Source organism: Rattus rattus, chromosome 14 (genome assembly GCF_011064425.1).
Source record: "Rattus rattus isolate New Zealand chromosome 14, Rrattus_CSIRO_v1, whole genome shotgun sequence".
Classification (NCBI taxonomy): domain Eukaryota; kingdom Metazoa; phylum Chordata; class Mammalia; order Rodentia; family Muridae; genus Rattus; species Rattus rattus.
Window position 1 is genome coordinate 26,581,160 of NC_046167.1, and position 11,500 is coordinate 26,592,659.

Genomic DNA, 11,500 nt, shown 5'->3' on the forward strand with positions numbered 1-11,500 from the left:
TGCTTGACAGGATATGTGATGTCTGGAAAATATATAAGTTTAACCCAACAAACAGTGGCCTACCTTCTGGCATTGGTTCACCTTGCCACTCTTTGCTTGTCTTTGTTGGGCTTCGCTAAGGCTGTAAGGCTCAAAGTGAGTCTTGACTACTGGGAGACCTCCCAAGTGAGGCACGAGAATGGAGTTTGATGCAAATGCAAGAGGTTTAATTTCCAGTGTGTCAGGGTCGACCTTCAATCAGCCCCTCGTGGAGAGTGACTGGAAGACAACCTGAATGGCTGTGACAAGCAGTTTTTATACTTTCAGAGGTACAGGTTACATCAGCAAGTTTACAGTTCAAACTTATATGGCATGTCTTCGAGCTCTATCTGGGACCAGAGGGTCAGGCAACTATCAGTCAGTACATTCTATGGATTTTCAAGAATGTCCCTGCTCCTCCCAAGAACTGTGGGTGGATATGGAACTTGGCCTAGCCTCGACCAGAGGCAGGAAGCTGGTACATGGCCTAATCTTGACCTGAGGCAATGGATGTAACGCTGGCAAAAGCCCTTAGGGTCCTCATAACCTACATACTTTCTACCAAGCCAAGCCTCCTAATAGCTCTTATGCTTCAGTAAGAACTAGGGTCCTTCAAGGCTGGTTTTTGCTTATGAAGTTCTGGCATTGGCTCACCTTGCCTTCTTTGCTGATCATCACTTGCTATGACTTTGTAGAAAGAAATGCACCAAAGAACTTCTTGTAATATTCTTGTGGCTTCTTGCTGGACTTGGCTGATTGGCAGAGCTTTGAGGTATTTTTCTGGATCAAACTGCCATTGACAATTTGTGAATCATGTTTGTGAGTGAATTGAGCTACAGATGCTCATTTGTGTGAACTAAACTTCTGAGATTCTGACAAGGAAGTCTGGAATTGTCTCAAGTAACTATTCTAAACAGGTTCACATCCCCCTTGGCCTTATTATCCTTTTCTTTCCATTACCAAATCTAAACCTACTGGTTTTTCCTTCTCTGAGGAGAAGAAGCAGGGTAGTGTAGGGCGGGATTTGTATGGGTGGGAATGAGAGGAGGAGGAGGCTGTGATTGGGATGTAAAGTGGAAAAAATGCAAAAAAGGTAGAATTAAAATATGAGCAGTGAGACAAGGAATGACAATGACAAGGTTATATGGGTCAAGTGAGGGGTCAGGGAACCAATCACAGGAGAGAATTTTAAGCAACCTTAATATGTTGGTGAAAAGACAAACCGGAATGTCACATGGCTGGAACTTTTATTTAAGAGACATAAGAAGCTGTGACAGACTGGAATCAGAGGAGTGACAGCACCGTCAGTTTCAGTAGGATCTGCACAGTTTTTCCTGTAGGCCTCGGGGCTATTCTAATACCACATAGGGGCTGCAGTATATTTTAAGTTACTCAGTGTTAGTAATATGAGGTGTAGGAGCAATGTATTCTAAGTTATCAACCAAACTTGTTCTATTTCAATGCTGTCATGGTTTGTAATATTAAGTGAGATCTGGGATCACTTAACCAAGTACATGAAAGTTCCTGTCATATTTAATGTGGTAGGCTCTATTTCCGAGAATATTTAAGGAGTGCTATATTAAACTACACATTGAATATTGTTTCTGGGAAATGTTTGGAACAAGTGTTTCAGATTTGATTTTGTTTTTAATTTTGAAATATTTGTACAGACTCTACTTGACAAACACCCCCAATTCAAAATCTGAATCATTAAGCTCAAAACATTCAGATTGGAGATGCCAAATCTGTAAGATAACAGATGATTTCTTTTTTTTTCCCCCATGATACGGTGGTCAAAATGAGAAATATCTGTCATAAACTAACATATTGAATATTTGGTCCCTTGTTGGTGGTGCTATTTGGGGAGGTTGTGGAACACTGAAAAGACACCGATTTTCTGTAGAAAATGTATTACTGGAATGCCCTGACCTGCAGGGCAGTCAGCGGAGGTTGGGGACCACCTAGGAGAGAATGAGGACAAGAGACGCAAAGAAGGACTCCAAGACAGGAGTCTGATCAAGGCGACAAATTTTATTTTTTCCCAAGGCTGAATGTATACCATAGCAGGGGTATCAGAGGGAGGGGGAAGCAGGAAATATCCACGCAAGCCAAGGACACTGTGCACTTGTGGTCAGGCAATCAGCTGATGTCAACAGGATGTTGGTTTCTCAGAAAGGTCACAAGTTTGTCATATCATTAGGCAACCTGACCACCAGATTTGTATTAGTCTTCTCAGCTGGCTGGGGATTTCCCATCATCCTGACCTCTTACTTAACCCAATCATCATATTTTCATTTTTGCATTTTTCCATTTTATCTTACTTAACTCTAACTATAATATTAACATCAATAAAGGAGGGTTTTAAGGGCATAGCTCCCAACATTGGAGTGTGGGCTTAGAGAGTATACAGTCTTGTCCCACTATCAGTTTGCTCTCTCTGTATTTGTTGTGCTTGCCCCTGACTGTGCGAGCTTTCAGTTTCCTCCTCTAGCTACCAAGCTTGCCACTTGTCTTGCCTTCCCAGCACTATGCCTCTCTTTCTGGAACTGTGAATAGAAATAAATTTTCCCTTAAAGTTACTTTTGGTCATGGCATTTTATCACAGTAACACAGAGTAATTAATACAGAATTTGGTACCACACAGTTGAGTAGTTGCGGTTAAGAACCTGGGCATGTTTTGTTTCTTTGGTTTTTTTTTTTTTTTTTTTGGAAGAATGTGAGAGACTCTGGAACTTTAGAATGGAAGACAAGTTGAGTTCTGTAGGCAGAACTTGATGGATCTTCCTAGTATAAGCTTGCAAGATTGTAGTCCTCAGAGTAATATGGACTGTGGAGGCCTAGTTCAAGAGGTTTCAGCAAAAAAACAAAAACAAAAACAAAAACAAAACAACAACAACAAAAAAACCAAACCTCTTCTCTATTAGCAACAGGGCTAAGGTCATTTGTGTAGCATTTTGGCAAAGAACGTGGCTGCCTTCCATCTTTGGAAAGAGCTAATCTAAGGTTAAATTAGTAAGTAGTGGACTAATTGCCTTGGTGGAGGAAAAATCAATCATGTTGAATCTGCAGCTTAATTGTTACTGATAACTTTTGAAAAATGTCTACAATGAAAAAGAAAAAAATGGAGCAAAAAGAAATACCACCTGGAGAGAAAAAGAACACTAGGAAGCTTATGGTACAACCAAGAAATGTGCTGAAAGAGAGGATGTTAACCGTTAAGGAGATCAGAGCATTAAGTAGAGGCCTGCCCTGTGCTAAACAAAGGGATAGGTCCATGAAGTACAAGACTCCTAGCTAAGTTTTCAGTTTATGAAAGGACAAAACCTAAGGAGTTGCCTGCTTCTAGAAAGCAACTGAATACAAAAGTTCCTGTTCATGTGGTCAAAGAAAGCAAGGATCTAATCTAAGCCAGAATTTGAACCTAGGGGTCCCATCCATGTCACTGGCTTTGGAGAGATGAAAGATGCAAAAGTGATGGGGTTACGAACTTTTGCTCCAAGGTTTCAGAGTGACTAAGACCAGGCGTTGTTTGACATGGGAGTCCCCCAGGAAGGCCCCAGTAGGGCAGGAGGTTTTGGAAGGTCACTGCATGAAGCTGCCAAAGTGAAGCCTGCATTCCAGTGAAGGCCCCAAGATCACGAAGGTGCTCGAGCCATGAAATATCTGCCAGAGAGCGCTGCACACGGGGAGTGTAAGCAGCCCCAGTGAAAGATCTGTGCTGCAGGTAGCAAATGCTGAAGGAGCAGATCCCTCTAAGCCCCTTTAAAGTGTGAGACGTCAGGCAGGAAGATACAGGATTCAGTGTTTGCCTGCTGCATTTTGGACCTAATTGGATTATTATTCTCCCACTATGCTCCCAATATCCTTTGCAAGAGAAATGTATATTCTCTGACACTGTATGTTAGAAGTTTATAAGTTGCTTTTCCACTTTACAGGAGCTCACGGTTACGAGATTGCATCAAGTCTCTGAAAAGTTCCTTTCTGGAACTGCAAATACAGAGAAACTTCTTCCTTTAGTTGCTTCTGATCAGGAGGACCAATCTAACTGCACTCAGAGCTTCCAGTCCATCTTGCCTTCTACTATGGGGAGACATGCATTCATGGTCAGAACCCCTAATATCTGCAGATTAATCAGTGGAAATTGTAAATATGAATACATAGATCTGTGATTAAAAAATAGTATCAGATCCTGACTAGACCAGGGCAAGGCTTTTCTGAACATAATTTGGCAGTTAAAAGTAACGGTTTATTACCATTCTTATAAAAACTTAGCAGGCCATTACCTCAGTACATTGCTCTCTTCTTCAAGGTCACCCCACAGTCTAAAGTGGATGCTAAAATTCCCAGCCTACATCCTGGTATTCGAAAGTGGATGCTAAAATCAAGGTCACATCCCGATCAGTAAAGAGGAAGTCTCTATAGGGAGTTCCCCTAGAAGCTGCAGTTCACATTTCATTGGCCAGACTTAGTCATACAGTCAGCTTCCCTTGCTGGGCTGGGAATAATGATATCCCTCAAATTGGAGAGACCTGCACTCAAGGAAGCCAGTGAACAGACACTGCGTGGGCATGCAGCTTCGGCCAGTGTGACAGCTTCCTCGATCCTCCTTGTTATAGACGCTGAGCTTCCTTATTAAAATTAGTCTGAACTTCTGTGAGCACACATGTCTTAACTACTTTTTATGGATAGCAAGACAGACTAGGATTGAAGCCATATAGCTTCAACATTGGTGATAATTATTTTAAGTCTGAGGTAGCTAAGCCAGTTTCCAAGGAGGCTTCAATACTCTAGAAACCATGGCTTTCCCAGCATCCTTATGTATCCCCTAAACAAATGCTTTGCTTGTGCAGACAAAGTATGTATGAGAGTATACATAGAGGCTGCTTCTTTACCAGCCTCTCCTCCATCAGTCTTCTTTACTGCTAAGCTGGAGCCTTATCTCAGAATCCTGAACACCATGTTTTGGGCAATTATTGTGTCCCATAATACTTGACACAGGTATATTAAGTCTATCTTTATTTTCTTGTGGGAAGTTTCATCCGAACCCCACAGAAGACTGTTGGTATGTTCATGAGGGTAAAGGTATATATTTAGAGTAAGAAGTTGGCATTTTTCAAACATTATCATTAGCTGGTTATACTCACTGTCGTTACTGGAAACATTGTAAACTTGGTTGTATTTCCTTCACTGGATTGTAATTTCTCAATGCCAGAGGCTAGACTATAACCACTTTTGTATTTGTATAAGTTCCTAGGTCATTACACTCTCGAGAAATGTTCTGTTTACACGCAGAATGCCTGGTGACGAGTCAAGTGGCTATCAAAGTAAGTGTCTCTGCTATACCCATTTACATCTCAGGCAGCTTCAACCAGGACCCTTATCTGGAGGGAAGGACCCTGGAAGGTACTGACAAGTGACAGTTCTGTGTCCACAACTGTCTTAGAAACATCGAATTAACCGACAGTGAAACTGGCTTTCCAGGTGATACGAAAGGGCAGCTGTACCTTGAGTATCTGTCTTTCACTCCAGTTCTAAATTTCCTTTATTTTGAATACAAGGTTAGGTCTCAGGTTTTAGTGTGGCTCAATCTGTTCTGTGCTGTGGGATGTAACTTAGGAGTCGTCCAAAGGACCATTCAATTATTTCACAAAGGCTAGTATGGTTGATGTGAGGCTGCGTTATGCTCTTTGGTTCACTTAAGATTGTCTATTCTTGTTGATATTTTCTCTATTGGAAGTGCTAGGGATAGAAGCTATGGCTTTATACATGTTAGTAAGAAATGCTACTATTGAACTGTAAGCCAACTTTTGATTTTCTTTTATAATCAGATCTTACTGTGTAAGTTAGTGTTAATACTATCTATGGCCTAAAGATGATTCCATACATTTTGTTAAAAAAAAATAAAAACAATCATGTATCCCTGGTTGGCCAGCACTTGGAGGCCAGAAGAAAGACACCAGAGTACCTGCCGCAGGTGCCTCTAGGATGAACAAATGTGTGATGGAAAGATGGGAATAAGGGAGTGCATGGAAGAGAGATGGAAGAGAAAGCAAAGCCGAGGGGTTTGTATGCTGTGGAGAAAGGCGGAACTGCAGTGACTCCATGGCAGTGAGGAACAGGGAAATAGGAGGAGGCCATGATAAGGTCCTGGGTCCAGGCTGCCCCTAGGGCCCCCTAGGTCTGTGGTTGTGCTGCAGCTGAAGTTCTGTGTTGATATATGTGGTCTGCGCTGCCACTGGAAACCATGGGGATGTCTGAGGGTGGTGCTGCTGGGTGCGTTTGGAGGCATGTTGATCTGAGTGCCCTGGGCTATTAAGGTCATGGGGATATTCAGGCTTAGGCTGCTGGGGGAGGGGACATGCCTGAGTCTATGGTCTTATATTAGCTGGGGTCTGTGACCCTAGGCCTGTGCTAACACCAAAGGACAAACAGATGTCCCTGGTCTGGACTACTACCTGAGGAACTGTGCTGAGCTAAACCCGCTCCTGTGTCTGGGAAGCACAGTAGAGCTGATCCTACTTGGGGGAGGGAGGTGATGGTGGGGATAGAGGGGAGTGGGTGAGCACCAGGAGAATTGGCCCTGCTTTACCTGCTGTGGTGTGGCTTGTTCAAGAGTGAGATGATCCCTGCCCCACAACATCCCACTCCTCCTGCTCCTGCAGCAGGTAGGAGAGCTGGTCCAGAGTTCATAAGAGTGAGCAAAGCTGTCTCTGCCCCTCACCAGCTGTAGCACTCCAGTGAGCTGGCCCTGCACCTCACCAGGGCAGCATAGTTGAGCTGGCTCTGATGTCTGGGTATAGGTGAGCTGGCTGGAGGATGTGAGAGCAGGAGAGCTGACCCTGCCCCTTCCTGGCTGAAAAGCGTTGGGTGAGTTGGCCAGGGTAGTGCTGGAGATTTTGTCCTAGTGGTGCATGTCCAGGAAAGCTGGCAGACTGCCTAACTCAGTTACCTCCCAGGACCAGGGCTTGAGTTGGGTCACTCCAACATCTACACCATCGATGTTCTACTGGAGCGTATGAAAGGACCAGTTCTGCAGATCCAAAGCAGCAGGATCTCCATAATATAGGGCAACAACAGGACACCCTGAAGGATTCCCTGTGAGGATCTAGTATTGATAGTGTAGCAAAAATTAGAGTCTTCTAGCAGACCAATGACTTATTGCAATGAACATGTGCAAATAAAGATGTATAGACAAAAGTGTATACCGTAGGATACAGAATGACACATTACAGCTTTCAGGATATAATCTATGATCTCTCTCTCTCTCTCTCTCTCTCTCTCTCTCTCTCTATCTATCTATCTATCTCTCTCTGTGTGTGTGTGTGTGTGTGTGTGTGTGTGTGTGTGTGTGTGTGTGTAATTCTATCTTACGTAGGAGGAATGGCAGTGGCCACCTCTATGGTGGGTGCCTCACAGCTGCAAAGGCATCTCCCACAAGAGGACCTAATTGAACACTGCCTGAGAGACCAAGGATTGCTGATGCAGACAATGCCAGCCAATTGGAAACTGTTGTTTAGGAGAGATATTTTCTTGGGCCCAATGAGGCATGGGCGGGGGGTATTAAAGGAGCTTGCAGAGCTCAGATGAGCTTGCTGCTGCTTTTAGCTCCTGCTCCCAGAGTCTGTATTGTTGATTCTGAGCCACTTCACCTCCAAGGTGCAGGTAGGGTCCGGTAGTGAGTAGTTCAGGGCACAGGCAGTGTCTGACGCCCAATGGCATCAATGGACTACTTCATAGTCCTCATTTTGTGGCTGCCTGTGAACCTCCTTTTCTGGGGACTTCTTTTTACCTGTTGCTGCGAGGACCGCTCCTGGTTCAACCTGATCTGCTGTTCATCTCTTTGTGGTTCTGCTGCCCTGCTCTCTTTGGTTGCTTCTTTGTTGAGTTGGTACCTTAGTGTTTTATGTGGTGGGTCCCACAAAGGTAAGTGCTAGGGACAGCATACCAGGATAGGGACTGCCAGCAGTATGTTGGGATGGAGACATCTCAGAAGCCTGCAGCAGCTCCTTGTAAAAAAGGATGACATCTGGGACCCTGAGAAGCAGGAGACACATCCCTCCAGGGGCCCTGCCATCTGAAATAAGGAACTGCCTACAGGATGGAGACATCTCGGTAGCCTGCGGCAGCTCTTTATAAAAAATATAAAAAATGGTTGTTCCCATTTCTCCTAACCTTAGTTCTGGAAAACGGCTGTATAGATTTCATTTGTGCGTGGCTGATTTTTAGTTGGCCTTGGTGTGCATAATTATTCTATCTGACTTACCTATTTCTCCTTCTGCTCTGGTGAATTCTGTAAAACTATATGTTTCTTGATGTTAATGATTCTTAAACAATTAAAAATTGAGGCACAAGGGCACAGCACAGCACAGTCCTAATGGCCCAGGTGCATGCTGTGTGCTCTCATCTTGAAAACAATGTAATAAGTGCACAATGGTAGTTCTAGATTCATGCTTGACTGGCAAAGAAAGTTTGAAGAGATTATTAGAAAAAGAATAGCACCAACATTGATACCCTGAGAAAGGAAAAGCTTTTGAAGTTATGAAATAAGTTTTACACAACATTTGAGAGTGGTTCCTGTATGATAAGTATAGAATACACAAAATCTTATACTAGTAAAACTACGTCAAAACACTGGGACTCCTACGAGAGTCATTGTGTGCAATGTGCAGAAGCAGAAAGTTAGTGGAAGTACTGAGTTAACTTGATTCTTTCTGGCCACTGCCTGGCAGCTTTGCCCATGTCATTTATCATTAGTGCTTCCCAAGAAAGTAGTAGCTAACCTCGAAACCCTGAGCTCTGAAGTATAAGTCAAAAGTTAAAGTTTAAAAAATGATAAGTTTGTAATTACTGTTATTTTGGCCAAAGGCCTGGGAATAGAGGAAGCTTGAAACTTTGGGGAACAACTGTAATTCTTGATTCTTTGTGGGATGTGGCTGCTTTTGGAGTATCAACCAAAGACTGGGGCAAGAAAAAGACAAGACAGCAAGTGGAGAGCGTGTGAAGAGTGAGTGGAAGGCAAGTGAGGTGAGAGTGAGGTGTGTATGAGGTGTGCATGAGGTAAATGTGAAGAGTGAGTGAAGAGAGAATGTGAGGTGAATGGCGTGTGAGGGAAAGGAGAGTGCATGGGGTGTGTGTGAGGTGCGTGTGAAGAGTGTGCATGTGAGACAAAGGGGAATGCACGGAGTTGTGTAGGAGTGTGGGAGCTGGAGAAAAGAAAAAAGCATGAGAAAATCAGAGTGCTCAAGAGAATGCAGAGTGTGTGCAGCCTCAAGCTGTGAGCAGGGGTGTGTGTGTGGAGAGAGAGAGAGAGAGAGAGAGAGAGAGAGAGAGAGAGGCCTTGAAAATTTGCCTGTCAGTTTGTACCCGTAAAGTAGTCTGTGTGTATTTATTGTGCAATTTCCAGATATCCCTGCTTCTAGCTGAGAACTCCAATTCTGAGTCAAGGCTGGACCCCGACAGGTGAATACACAGACCTCATTTCTGTTTTCTTTGTCTGTTCATCCAGGCGAGCATAGTACTTTCACTTTTGGTCTCAGTGCAAGGGTGAGTGTGCAGCAGCCGTCTTTTCTTTCTTCTTTGTCTTTTTCATCCAGGTACCTGACACGGGCTGGTCTCAGGAATCAGCTCCTGAATGCCTTTTCTATCCTGGGGACACTATGCAGGCAGAAGGCCATTGAGCTACACCCAAGGGAGTCCTCTGCTTAGTACATTACTTTCATCACCTTCCCTGTCATATTTGTCATCTCTGTTCTCCGTTTGTTTCCTTTGCACTTACAGTTGTAGGTTACCTCCCATCCGCCATCAAGGAACCCCAGATTAGGGCACTGAAAACCCTTCTGGTTACTCGTGGTCTCAAGGTTAAGACTCATGACCTGGACCAACTTTTGGAGGAGGCAGATATTTTGGTCTCCTGGATATCGCTGGAGAACATGTGGGACTCTGCCCTCTGGATGGTGTTCTTTTCCTTGCCTGCAAGCTCGAGGTGCATTCTGGGATTACCCCTCTCTTGTTCTTTGTCCTCATCCTCCTTTCAGTCATCGCCAGTCTTAAGAATTCTTCCCCTGAAGAAGTGGTGGCTGCCCATAATAAACACAATCAGGATCAAGCTAATATTACTTTCCATTACTGACCCCATCCCACTTTTTCTGGCCAAACAGGTTGATTTTAGTGATGAGGATGAGGGAACCTCTGCTCCAGCCCTCCAGCCACCAGCCCTCAAGCTGTCCCCTATCCCTCCTGTCCCAGGTCCCTCACTCACTAGCCCTCCTGCTCTGCCCCACCAGAGGTACCACCAGCTTACCCCTGTCGTGATTTATGGGGACTTTGCCTTCCAGCGGTCACTTCTGTGGTGGTCTCTCCTGTGATGCCTGTCTCCCATGCTGGACTTTCTCTTCCTTGGTGGTCTCATTCTCCTCAGGTATATTGTGAGGCTTTCCCTGTCAGTCGTGGTCTTGATGTGGTGACCAGGCCCTGGATTCCCACTCCTTTGGCTGAATTGGCACTAATCAGAAAAGCTACCAATGATTCTGGCCCAGATCCCCCCTTGTTTTGAACAAATGCTGAAGCAATGGACCAAGTACCTCGACCTATTGTGATTGGTATAGTCTCCTTAAGGTGGTGCTCAACCCTGCTGTGTTTCTTAACTGGAGGTCTGCATATCATGACTTGGCTGAGAATCAGGCTAGGATTAACTGGGATGTAAGCTTAACATTGCCTTTAATATGCTAACTGGCTATGGGGCATACAATAACCTTGTCACTCAGGCCACGGTTGGACTGCATGCTTACTTTAATCAGGTTGCTGATCTTGCCTTTAAGGCCCTTAAGGCCTATACTCCTCCTCGGGCCCCTCTGCTTACTTTTGCAATCTTATCCAGCAGTCTGGGGAGTCCATCATTGATTTCCTGTCCTGTGTGACTGAGGCAGTAGGAAGGCAGGTTTATAATGGCCCAACCAGAGACATACTCATCAAGCAGCTTGCATGGGAAGGCCTTAATGCCCCCATTCACAATGCTGTGGCAGCCATAAGGAATGATGATATCCATAAATGGGTTGTTGCCACTCGTGATTTAGACCCTGGTGTGGGTCCCATTGTAGCACTGATGCATTGGTGAAGTATGAACAGAGGAAGTGCCCTCCTGCTGAAGGGCCCCCTGATCACACATGTTGGGGCTGTGGCAAGCCTGGTCAGCTCAGACTGGACTGCCCCTCAGGTAGGCCCAAGACCAGATGTCCCTGTTGTAATAAAGGTTACCATTGGGTTGAGGATTGTTGTTCTCAAAAACAGGACAACAATTTAAACTCCAAAGGGGGAAACCCTCAGCCCCACCAGTAAGAAGGACCACTGCTTGGCCAGGAGTCTTTTGAACCTTGCCTGTATTTCCTCACTCCGAGATGATGATTATACATTTAGATAGTAATCCCATTAAAGGGTTGGTTGACACAGGGACAGATATTGATATAATAACAAAAAATGAATCACT